Source organism: Miniopterus schreibersii, assembly GCF_964146895.1.
Source record: "Miniopterus schreibersii genome assembly, chromosome: 15".
In the NCBI taxonomy this organism is placed as follows: domain Eukaryota; kingdom Metazoa; phylum Chordata; class Mammalia; order Chiroptera; family Miniopteridae; genus Miniopterus; species Miniopterus schreibersii.
In genome coordinates, this window is record NC_138115.1 from 3264192 (window position 1) to 3277077 (window position 12886).

General features: G+C 47.1%; 1 protein-coding gene across 2 annotated transcripts in view; it reads left to right on the forward strand.

Moving 5' to 3' along the window:
* MDFIC2 (MyoD family inhibitor domain containing 2) overlaps nt 1-12886 on the forward strand; it is a gene marked incomplete at both ends in the record, with an annotated part of 111407 nt that overhangs the window by 57449 nt on the left and 41072 nt on the right. The gene's annotated exons all lie outside the window — the stretch shown is intronic.

Consider the following 12886-nt stretch of genomic DNA (forward strand, 5'->3'; position numbering starts at 1 on the left):
CACTTTGCAGTGTTATGCAAGACTCCATATTCTGAATTCTTTATACAAATTATTTTTTCCTATAGTCTTTTTTCCCCTTTATTACCGAATTACTAGTTAAGGTTGGCATCAATATTGAGTAAGTAGCACAGAATTACAGCTGTTTTCTATGTAAATTATTAACAAGTGTATTTAAAGGGCCATTGACCATATGCCATCTTTTTAATCACATTCAGAGTCCAGTGGTAACGTCACCTGGGTCACGCTTCTCTTCACCTTCATGGCATTGAAAGAGGTTGTTAATATTCTAACATTTTGTTAAAGTTTAAGTCACTTCCTCCTAGGCAATGAGAGAGGAAAATGCTATCCAAAAAGTAATTTTATGTCACCAAAACATCATTTAATCTTTTTTCTAATTCTCATCTCCCTTTGAAATAATTTTAGAAAAAAACTCTTTAAAAAATGCAGACAATGCCAAGAGAAATGCATTACAAGTACCTGAAATAGTTAATGTATTTTCTAAATGAATGATTTAAAATAGCTATTAAAGGAGAGGAAATGAGCTTAGGTTTCTAGTAATGACTTCTCCTCTTCAAAATGAAATCTGTAAATCCCTGATCATAACTCCCAGTCCCCACAGGGCGTGAAGCTCTGGGACCAGGGCTCACTGGCTCCATGTCTAATAGTGCCCGATCAGTAACATGATTTTTATTTATGTAATTTGGAAGAATATTCAAAACTTATAGTCCTGGAGACAGTTTATGAATGAATTTCCTTTTTAAAGTTCATTATTCTAGAAATCAACTTTTCCACCCAAATTGTAAGCAGAGCACACAGGAATGTAAGCGAAGCATGGCATGGGCCTACAGAGACATATGTATATGCATGCACACAGGCGCAAAATAGAAGTGCCATTTTATTCAGAGCAGCATAACGCTCAGCCTGTGATTGCTAATAAAAGTGCATTTCTAACCATCACGTTTGAGTCTATTATTCTAAGTTAATTGCATTTGCCCTAAAGAGACATGCGGCTGGCTGTCAGCCTGTTTGTGTCAGTTCCATTTTACTCGTCAGTCAATCTTGTCTCCTCTTCTTTTTCCATCCCATACATTGATCAGATAGATTTTTTAGCATACCTCCGCGGCTTTCACGGTGTTCAAAAAATAAAAATAATTTTATTATCATCAGATGCATTTGATTACTTCATTCATTTGCCTGTTATCTTAATTGCTATTTCAGGAGCAAATAGATGCCCTTTTGATAGGCCCGTAATTTTGCCATTAAATATAATAGATGCTTAAAGAGGCGTTTCGCAAAAGTTAAACATAAGAAAGTGTACACTGGGTGGGTGGTGGCCCGCCTGCTCTTAGTTGGGGCAGGGCTGCTCCTCACGGAGAGCATCGGTTCTTTACTGGAGCGCATCACCGAGCAGAAAGCATCCTGTTAAAAGCTGGCCTCTCGAGAGAGTGCTCTCAGGTGGCGAGTGGATTAAAGAAACAAATGGGCACCGTGTTCCCACTTGAGCCAAAGCAAGCCAGTGGGAGCAGAGGAGCAGGGGGTTAGGGTAGAAAAGCAGTTGAGGTGGGAGATCGGAGAAGAATGAGCCCTCCTTATGCGAGTGGAGGTGCGCGGAGGGGATAAAAGGCACAGCGGGGTGAGGGGATAATTAGCAGATCAGAGGCAAAGCAGTTAAGAGGCGACCCTTACCTCCTCTATTACTCAGCCTAAGAAACCACAGACAATTATGTCAGTATTTTCTCCAGGGATGTGGGACACAGTTCCTCCACGCGCCCCCCAAGGCACAAGCTCCCTGGCTTTGCCACTGTCCACGGGGCCCAGTGCTTTGTGTGGAAATTCCTGTGCCAGCCAGCCGCCCCTCCAGCCTCGCCGCTGCTCAGCGACTCTCAGGAGGGCCGACGCCACCCCAGGGCACCGTCGGAAAGCTGGAGGCCGTGGGGAGGTGCTGCTGGTCGGTGAGCAGGGGACAGGGCTGCAGGCCCCACACGCACAGGTCAGCCCTCCACGAGGCTCACCCAGCCCAAATGGCGGCAGCGCTGCAGTTAAGGAGCCGGCTCCAGACGGATGACTGACGTGCACTTACAGCGAAAAACAGACCCTGCCCCAGTGCTGAGAACAGACCCTGCCCCAGCCTCAGAACAGACCCTGCCCCAGCCTCAGAACAGACCCTGCCCCAGCCTCAGAACAGACCCTGCCCCAGCGCTCAGAACAGACCCTGCCCCAGTGCTGAGAACAGACCCTGCCCCAGCCTCAGAACAGACCCTGCCCCAGCCTCAGAACAGACCCTGCCCCAGCGCTTGGAACAGACCCTGCCCCAGCCTCAGAACAGACCCTGCCCCAGCCTCAGAACAGACCCTGCCCCAGTGCTGAGAACAGACCCTGCCCCAGCCTCAGAACAGACCCTGCCCCAGCCTCAGAACAGACCCTGCCCCAGCCTCAGAACAGACCCTGCCCCAGCGCTCAGAACAGACCCTGCCCCAGCCTCAGAACAGACCCTGCCCCAGCCTCAGAACAGACCCTGCCCCAGTGCTGAGAACAGACCCTGCCCCAGCGCTCAGAACAGACCCTGCCCCAGCCTCAGAACAGACCCTGCCCCAGCCTCAGAACAGACCCTGCCCCAGCCTCAGAACAGACCCTGCCCCAGTGCTGAGAACATACCCTGCCCCAGCCTCAGAACAGACCCTGCCCCAGGCTGAGAACAGACCCTGCCCCAGCCTCAGAACAGACCCTGCCCCAGGCTGAGAACAGACCCTGCCCCAGCCTCAGAACAGACCCTGCCCCAGCGCTGAGAACAGACCCTGCCCCAGCCTCAGAACAGACCCTGCCCCAGCCTCAGAACAGACCCTGCCCCAGCCTCAGAACAGACCCTGCCCCAGCCTCAGCGGCAGGGCCGGAGCCAGGCCTGAGCAGCGCTGAGACGGAGACTGGGGTGCCGCGGCCAACGGGACTCCACACTCGCCTGTCAAATAACCGGGGCCCCAGGAACAGTCGGAGAAACACAACCCCAAATTTGAGGAGAACAAAGAAAAATGAAAATCACTGCTTGAGAGAAGACCTCCAAGACAAACCAACTGAAAAATTCCCAATAAAAAGACTCAGCAAGAAAAATTGTCTCATGGCCCCTAATCCTCAACAGACCTTAAAAGATGTTCATGAGCCAAAGACTTATGTCTGCAGATGACAAAAGACAGAAAACAATATAGTCTAGAGAAGGATTATTGTTAAAAGGCAGCAGAAAGAGAAAACAGATTCTGCAATTAGAGCTCCTGAAATAATAACCAGAAATGTGATAAAAACCAAGTCACAATAACTGTTACAGCTTTCTGCTCTTGGGAAATTAATATTTAGTTTAGGCTTGGGGCAATATTTTTAAAACCTTTTTTTGGAGGATGCTTTATACCCCACCTAACAAGACACCCCCGCCACCAAACCACGCCCTGGCACAGATGGCCAAGACATTGCTTTTTCAAATACTCCATATTTCCACAGCCACCCACCAGACAAAAATTAGATTACCAGTGCTTGTGTAAACTTTCCAATCTCTGACACAATAAGATTCCAGAAAATGTACGTGCCCAGCTAAAAGCAGCATTATACATAATGTACTGTAATTCCAACAGACAAGTTGCTATCTTTCGTAGATATACACATTTTCCATGCCAAACACACGAACGTCAATACATTTTTCTCAAGTTAAAATGGAAACCATTTAACAGATATAATGGGCACAATGACTTTCATTCTGCATTACTAATGCAGCGGAGGAGACAAGCTTGGCAAGGATTGCAATGAGACCAAAGATTTAAAAAACAGGAATCAACTTAGAGTTATCATTGCTGTCCAAGCTATACTCCCAAAGCACGGTCAAAGAACCCGAGGGCCACTGAGATTTCATATGCTCAGAAGTCTAATTTCACATAATCAAATTTCTACTGATGAGAAAATAAAAAAATGGACAAAATAGTAGTTGTGTTTTTGCAAAAAGATCAAGAGAATGTCACCCGGCCGGCAGGGCTCAGTGGTTGAGTCTATGAACCAGGCTCAACCTATGAACCAGGAGGTGACAGTTCCATTCCTGTCCAGGCACATGCCCTGATTGTGGGCTCCATCCACAGTAGGGGCGAGCAGGAGGCAGCCGATCAATGACTCTCTCATCATTGATGTTTCTCTCTCTCCCTCTCCTTTCCTTTCTCTGAAATCAATTCAAAAGATATATTTTTTTAAAAAGATCAAGAGAGTGTAACTGTGTCACCATGTGTTTTTCCCCCATTTCTAAAGAGAAGTTATCATGGACAACTTGATTTTAGGGGAGATTAATTAAATGATTATGTAAAAGAAAATTAGGAAGATAATACATAAGCCCAAATTCTCAGCCTCTAATTTCACCACTGGAAAAACATATTTGTCACTCCTCCTTTCCATTACTCGTAAAAATGTCAAAAGTAGCAATACATGTCACTGGCTCTTGCCCTTACTTCAAGTCTCTCCAGCATCTAGGAGATGCTTCAGTCATTGCACTCCAAAGAACTTTTTTTTTTTTTTTTGGTGCTATCTACTAGATTTAGGTAATTAAAAAGCCTTAAACAAGTATTATATTTTGTTTTGTTTTTTGAGCACAGGGTTATTGGAATTAAGCTGACCTATCTCCACTACTCACAAACTTGGGCAAATAACTTTACCAGACTTTCAGTTTCTCCATCTGTAAAATGGGTATAATAAAAATAAAGGGCCTAACAATTCCTAGTATAAAGCCCATTACATTTTAGCTACAGTTGTTCTCTCCATTATATTTACAAAGGGGATATAAGCATCTTTTAGTATTAGGCTCCAACGTAATTCGTACATGCATGTACAGAGACAAGATTTAGAAACCAATTGGAGGAAGAGCTCTGACTCTTCATAGTGTTTATCATCAGTTCCAGCCATGATTTGCCTTTGTTTGATTTTATTTTTCCCCTTAGAAAATAAAAACACATCTCTACCTAGTGAAATTTTAAAAGTGGAAATATGACAATATTCAGGAAGATCAGGCCTAGCTAGTCTTTCAAAATATGTCCACTCCTAGCAACTGATGGCTTTTTTGGCTAATGTGCCAAGTGTGGTTCCTCATCTAATGACAGAAGTCAGATCCACAGTCAGTCTCACACCCGAAAAGCGCTGTGACAGCAAATTGGTTACAAGGTATAAAAATGGTGGACACACAAAAATGAAGAATATCTTCAACTGTGAAAGGTCAAGATGAGTGAGTAGGCTATTAACTTGGATCATTTTTCAAATTATGAATCAACTTTTATGAGAAATATTTAATATTTTCAAACTGCTTACCAAGATCCTAACTCTGTCATCTTACAGGCCTGTACTACTAAAATTTTAAGAACACCACTTAATATTTTAATTGTTAAATTACAGCGACACGCCCTGGAGTATAAAAATATCTCAACATTGTAGCTTGTTTCTGTCTTCTCAAGGGGAACAAATGTTTCAAAATGAGGGGTTTCTAAGGTGTACATGCTTAGCCAGATGAAAAGTAAACGGGATCGTCGCGATAGCCATAGAAAGAGAGACAGATTAAGTACTTATAATTAAAGCTTGAGGAATGAAAGAATTCACACTTTCTTAGAGCTATTATTTCAGACAGTCTGGTGTCAGAATTAAAAGCCAACCAGTGCATCTGTTTATATTGCCAAGGATTTTCACAGAAGAAGGGCTAGGAAACACATATTTTTTAATTAGGGTCCAAATTCCAAAGAGCACCAAAAAATAGTATGTCAAAAATATATGTTCTTGTGATTTGTATTGTCCAATGTTTAAACAAAGACAAAAAATTACGTTTCTTACTTCTTCACAAACACAAGTGAAAGGATTTAAAAAATGTAATTCTGTTGCTTTGGCCACAGACTCCTTTTTTGTTTCCCTGCTTGCTTCTGGCTTCGCTGCTGCTTCTCTTTCCCGGGATGAAATAACACAGGAAAAGCCGATTAAGGAAGGCTTCATTCACACAGAAGGTTCACCAGACTGGCTCAGCTATCAAGCCTTAAAAGCTGAATTACAACGGCCACCTAAAATGACCATTTACACTTTAAGAATACATCTCCTGTTTTTAAAATTTGAATTAACTCTTTGCTTGTCTTAAGCTTTGAATTAAAGGAAAGTCGTTTTTAAAACTCATGCTGATAATATAGAACATTGTAGTACTCAAATCTATCAACCTATTTTTACTGTTCATCTGCAATGTTAGAGGTATTTTCTGCAATTTCAAAGATTACTTTTCTGTTCAGTTGAAAAAAACACACAAAACAACATAAAAATATAGTGTTCCCTACACAAAAGTGAACAGACTCCATTCAGTTATTTATTGTTCATCTATTATTTGCCAGCCTGTGGGCTTGTTGTGGGGGAATACTGAGCTGAATGAGTCATCACTGCTGCTTGTAATCTCCACTAAGGGAAGTACAGGGTTCTAGCAAAGTACCTACCAAGAGCAGAGTAGCGAAAAAGACTTGACAGAGGATCCATCCTCGTGCCTTTTATTTGGTGGAGGAGGAAACTAGGATCTGGAAAGCTGAGCTCCAAGGTCACAGAGCTCTTTAGCGAAACAATCATAGGACTGGAGTCTCCACATTCAAATCTCATGTCTCTAAATAGTATGATACTTCTTCCCAGAAAATGATTGGGGTTTTTTCCCCCAGAAAACAATCATCACCAAGCTATGAATGTCAAGACAGTTGACTAAGAGCTGAGAACAGAACACCGGGTCAATATTCATCTCAATTACACCGCAGTAGGACGGCGGAGAGGGGGGTTCTAGAAGTCAGGCCCAACTGAATCCTAACCTTGAATCTACTGCACCTAACCAGCTCCGTGAGGCTGGGCAAGAGTGGAGCTCTGAAGATCACTCGGATTACTGAAAATCTTTTAGTTAAGATAATAATATCTCCACGACAGGTATAAATTTCATAAAATCATTTAATTGAGTAGGGGCTCAATATATACAATCCTGTTTCTTCTTCTCTCTGATATAAAATGAATAGAGCTGAAGACAGACCAGGCCGGCAGAAATCTCCCCTCACCTCTTGTATTTCTTACCAGTCTCCGTGGCATGAGCTGCGGCCTCCGACTTGAAGGCGTTCCACGGATCCCTCTGGCATACTGTGCCTTCGCAGGATGAAACACTTCCACTCTGAGCATTCTGGGAGCTAGAAACCAGAGGCTAAGCAATTACATTTAGAGATTTTCTTTCTTTTTTTCAGAGAATTTCATCAGCTTACAACCTCTAAGAAGAGATGGGGAGTATACAGAATCAGACGGAATGTTTGAAACAAATCAGAGCTCGTGTACAATTCCGCAGGCCTCCTTCGGGTGCAGACCCCAGAGACCCGCGGGGCGGAGGGAAGGGGAATCTGGACTCCCTGTCTCGGGCGTCCGGCCGCGGACCAGCTTCAGGAGCGGGTGGACCCAGGCCCCTAACGACACCTTCGGTGCCTCCTCTGCTCCGCCTGGCGGCTGTGTGCTCGGCTTTCGCACACGGGCCCTCACCCCGCACGCCGACCGCAGGCTCGGGGTGCGGCCGCCCCGCCGGGCACCCCAGGGCCCGGGCACCCCAGGGCCGGCGCCGCGCTGCGGGCAGGGCGCACGCAGGAGGAACGCCCCTGGAAAATGGGGTTCTCGTTCCTGAGAAAAGCGGGGAGAGGATCCTAGACAGGCCAAAAACAAAACAAAACAAAACTAATTCTGTTTCCGGCCCTGATTTTAGGACTGTGCGGCTCAGCTCAGAATCCCTGGCAGGCCTGGCGGGTGCCTATCGTTGCAATAGCTTCCCGGGCACTGCGGAGCCAGGGCAGCGGGAGGCACCCACCCCGGCGGTGCCCGCAGCACCGCGGCCGGCGCCGAGCCCGCGCGTCCCCGCCCGTGAGGCCCGCGCTCGCCCGCAGGCGCCCGGCGTGCGGGAGCATCGCGTCAGACGAGGCAGGGTGGGAGTCCCGCGCGCGTCTCCGCAGCGCGTGGGCTCGGTTCGCCCGTGCGGGAGCCTGAGCGGAGCTGTGGGAACACCCTCGCCTCTGCCCGCCTCGGGGGGCCCGGGCGAGAACCCGCTGCGGGCGGCTCGGGGACGGAGGCGCTTCCCCGGGGAGCAGAAGAGCAGCCGCGCGGGCGCCTCTCGGGACTTCGCACGCGGTGGCCCACTGGGCGCACGCGGGGGCGGCTGGCGCGCGTCCCGCAGCCCCGGGACCCGCCGCGCCCCGGCCTCCCACGCGCTCGCGAGAATGAAGACGCAGGTCTCCCGGCAGCGCACAGGGCGGGCGCAGGGCGCAGGCCGGGAGGGCGCGCGGCGGGGGGGCGCGCGGCGGGGGGGCGCGCGGCGGGAGGGCGCGCGGCGGGAGGGCGCGCGGCGGGAGGGCGCGCGGCGGGGGCCCCGCGGGCGCAGGGCGCGGGCGGCGGGCGCGGAGGCGGCGCTGCTCCCAGCGGTGTCTGCGGCGGCTCCCTGCCCACAGCTGCTCGCGGGCTGCCGGCTTACCCGGAGGGACGGGGCGCGGAAGGACGCCTTCTAGTAAAATAACCGTCGAATCCCTGGGTCACTGCAGGACAAGGGGTGTGACCCACCAGAACGTAGCCTTATTACTATTTTTGCTGTTCAGTGGGGCAGGCAGCGAAGACCTTGAGCTACACAGTAGGAAGAGGTGGGGTTAACTTAGAACCAACAAAAACAGGCAGGCAGAGCGCTTGGAGGCCGGTCACGCGCGCACGGGATGGGTACGTGTACGTGTACATAAACCAGTACTTGAGAAACGTATTTTATATGAGCTTATTCCAAGTGTGCATACGTAATGCAAGTATATGAAAGTGAATATACAATTGGTATTTATGTAAATGATACTAAGAGAGGGAAAGAAGACTAGTTCTTTTTAAATACAGGGAGTTTAAGGTACGAAAGAGATGTCATGAGGATGTTCTTTTGAGAAGTGCCTCAAGGGCAGCAAGCCTGGACCTAAAGGTCACAAAGAGCTGGGTGGGATTTCAGTGCAGATTGGGCCCCGGGCTTCTGGGGAAGGCGGTTGAAGAAACAATGAGGTCAAAAGGTCATCAGGGCCTAAATGGTCAGCAAGGGAAAGAGCAGGAGAGCCCCAGTGAGGCTTTTGGAAAGATCATTCCTTTAAGAGAAGGGAAACAGTACATTCACTCATTCATTTAAAACTAATATTTTCCAAGACCCCTGAGCCAAACATTGTAGGTTTTGAGGACGGAATGGAATGGCAGAAAAAAATAGCAGGGGTCACTGCCCATAGGGAGCTTATATCCACTGCAACGAATTCACCCATTAATGTTAACTGAGCTTTTATTGTCTTTTCAATGGTGTTTAAGTGTCACATCAACCTTTGGAACACTGCTATTACCACCTTCCTTCTATGAGTGAAGAGCAAGGCCGAGGGAGGTGGCAAGTTTCCCTAAGTCATACAGCTGTAAAGTGGCAGGGGCTTCATTTGAACCCCAAGTTTATCTGCCAGCACAACTCATAAATACATTAACACTGCTTCCTGAAAAACAGCCAGCCAAGGGGTCATAAAAGACACATCAGAATAGCAGAAAACCCAGAAGTCTGCATTGAAGACGTCCGGGATAGTCATGGGCCTGACCAGCCACACATCATGGAGGAAACTGATTAAAGGTCACTGATTTGCTGCTTAGAAAGTCAGGTGTTCATTTGTTTAGTCACTCAACACGTACTTACTAAGCACCTAGTATGTGGTACCACATAAACTTTGGAAGATCAGCTTTATGTGTGTGGGGATACAAGCCATTCGTGAAGGATTAAGGAGCGGTAAATAATGAAACTGTGTTACGGACTCCTCTGAGGAACTGGGCAGTGGAAAAATTCACAGAAGAATTTTAGGCTATGGTACCCGTAAACATGCATGCAGAGGGCGGAAAGCGTCAGTAGAGCGAGACTGAAAATACAGGGAAAGGGGATGGTGGTGCAGAGACGCCCCTGTGGCTGGTCAAGGAGACAGGGATGCAAACCCTTGATGCTGAGGTTCATCTTTAAAAGGGGGGGGGCCCTTTTCCTCCAACAGGAAATAGGAGAAAATATACAGGAGCAGAGACATTTTGCAGTAAAATGCAATCACGGGAAACTATACCAATACAATTTTATTTGTGCCCTTTGGACAATGGTTCACATTTTGGCTACACGTTGTAATAGTCATGGCAATTGTTGTGAGTTGTGATGCTCAGACTGCGTGCTCCAGGACAGTTAAATAAGAAGAAACAGTTCAGGTTTCTTAGGCTGAGGATGTTCACGGCAAGCTTTGGGGAGAAGCTGGCAAGATTTGATGGACTAGTTTGGAAAATGGGGAGTCTTCACATGTGAGAACAACTTGGGCAAAATATGAAAACCTAGGAACCAATAAAGAAATTGATTTCAATACAACAAAAAGCAAAGAAGAATTGGGGAAGAAAACAGGAAGTTAGTCTGTGGGAAGGTCACAAAGGATGCTTATAAATTCCCAAAGTGCTGCAAAATAGATATATGTGCACCCCATTACTTATACCGTAAGCTGTAGGAAGTGCAGGATCTTATTAGTGTTGTTCACTTTTGCATTTCCAGTCCTATGGAAGCCCATGGTAAAGACAGGGTAAAGTCAGAGGGTGTTCAATAAACATTTGTTGAATAAATTACTTAATAAATAAACAAATGCGTAATTTATATGTCTAGGATCCTTGAGAAAAGCAGAATGTCTCATACCCAATCCCACGTCACTCACTAGAAATACTTTTCCACATCTTACTCACATTTACCTGGGCCTCCGCTGGCTTCATTGGATACGACTCCAATCTCTTTTTTCTTAATACCATCAGTAACAGATCATGTGTGTAATACATGTTTACTGAAATTTGACAGAAGTCAGACAACGACAGAGAGAGGGCTTTACCATCCAAGCACTAGTTAGCAAGTGATTTGAAATTAAAGGCCCTGGCTGGGTAGCTCAGCTGGTTAGAGTGTTGTCCAGATTGCAGGGTCCATCTCTGGTCAAGGGCACATACAAAACTCACCCAATGAAGGCATAAATAAGTGGAACAAGAAATCGATCTTTCTCTCTTTCTCCCTTCTTCTCTCTTGCTGAAAATCAATAATTTTTTTAAATTGAACATTAGATAGCCATGTTGTTAACTGTGTCACTTGGCCTTTCTCATTGGCCATTACTCCATGCCAGCCCCTGGCTTCTGGCCATCTCGCTACCCTCCTATTTCCCTCAAGCTTCACCAGTACCACCCGAACCACAGGTTTCAGCTTTTCTTTATGCAGAGCGCTTTAACGATGACTATCTCCTAGGCCAAGGTTTGGGGAAAACAAACTTTCCCGGAAAGAGGCCCCATCCCTTTTAGGGCTCCAAACATTTATAGTCAATTATGATTCTAAATGTCAATTTTTTTCTTTCTCACTACACAAAGAAATGAATCACCCAGGGAGACAAATGGAAAATCTCTGACCCAGTAGTCACAAGTGAGGCCCCCATGAGGAAATAAACACTCATTACTAGAAGTCCATACCCCCATTAGGGACTCTCAAAACCAATGTCATTGTCTTAGAATGTCATGGCTGAATCCAGCCACATGAGTGGTGGAGCGAGTACAGTGGACACTCACTAAGCATGAGGATAAAGGGTGAAGGAGATGCTCTCTGGGACTTCAGACCTTATCATAATGGCGTCAATAGCTACTTTGTGTGTCCAAAGACGTTTCAAAGTATTAGCGTTTCACATGCTGCACATCCTCAGAAAGCAGACCAAGATTTATTCTTCCCAGCGTGTCGACTAGATGCAGTGGGGCCCCCTCTAGGTGAAACCCTGGGAACTTGGAAGTCGCATCCCCCAGGTCATTGTCAGAATGGGGGGGAGGGTTGGGGGGAGGGGGGACATCTGTAATACTTTCAACAATAAAGATAAATTTAAAAAAATAAAGTGAGCCTGGCCAGTTGAATGTACTTATTAATGATTAGGGGAGCAGGGAGGAAGGAGTAGACAGTAAGGGGTCTCACAGTGCTAATAGCTGTAAGAGAACAGGACTGTTATTTGGTGCAGCATCGGATTTGGAAGGGAAAGAGACACACTAACAGTCACACATGCGCGCAGATCTTCCAGAGGAGGAGAATTGAGTCTATTTTTGTGACTTCTGGTCCAAGTAATTTCATTGCCATCAAGGGAGAGGACTGGGAACTCCTCTCCTTGCTGCTCTCTCTCTGGTTACTGTGTTTCACTGATTAAGCAAATCAACCTTAATCCATACCTAACTAGAAAAGGACTCTGCAAGGTTTAGTTAAGCAGCGTCCAAACAATTACAGTCTGTTCTCAGAGCCCATGGACAGGTAATCACCCAGCACCACTTTTGGAGTTTGGATCCTTTGTTTTCTGGGTTTGAGAGGTACAGTGGTGGAGCTTGGATCCTTTGTTCTGTGGGTTTGAGGGGTGCAGTGGTGGAGTTTGGATTCTTTGTTCTGTGGTTTGAGGGCTGCGGTGTGTGGAGTTTGGATCCTTTGTTCTGTGGGTTTGAGGGGTGCGGTGGTAGAGTTTGGATCCTTTGTTCTGTGGTTTGAGGGGTGCAGGTGAGGCTCTTTAGGAGGGAGCTCCTGCGGAGCCTCCTCTCAGGAAGGCCCGGGAGCTCCGGGAGAGCCGAGCGCACACAAAGGGAGAGGGTGGCTCTGCCCTGACAGCTGGGTCCCGGGAGGGCGGCTGCTGTCTGGCGGGCCCTCTGGGTGCAGGAGGCCGGGCAGGGCCTCTCCCCGGCGACAGGAGCAGCCGCCTTCCTGTGCGCCGCTTGGGGTTGGTACCGCTGTTTCCTTCAATGAAACCGCTTTCACTTGCCAATTTGGAGCTTGTCAGGCAATCATATTTCTCAG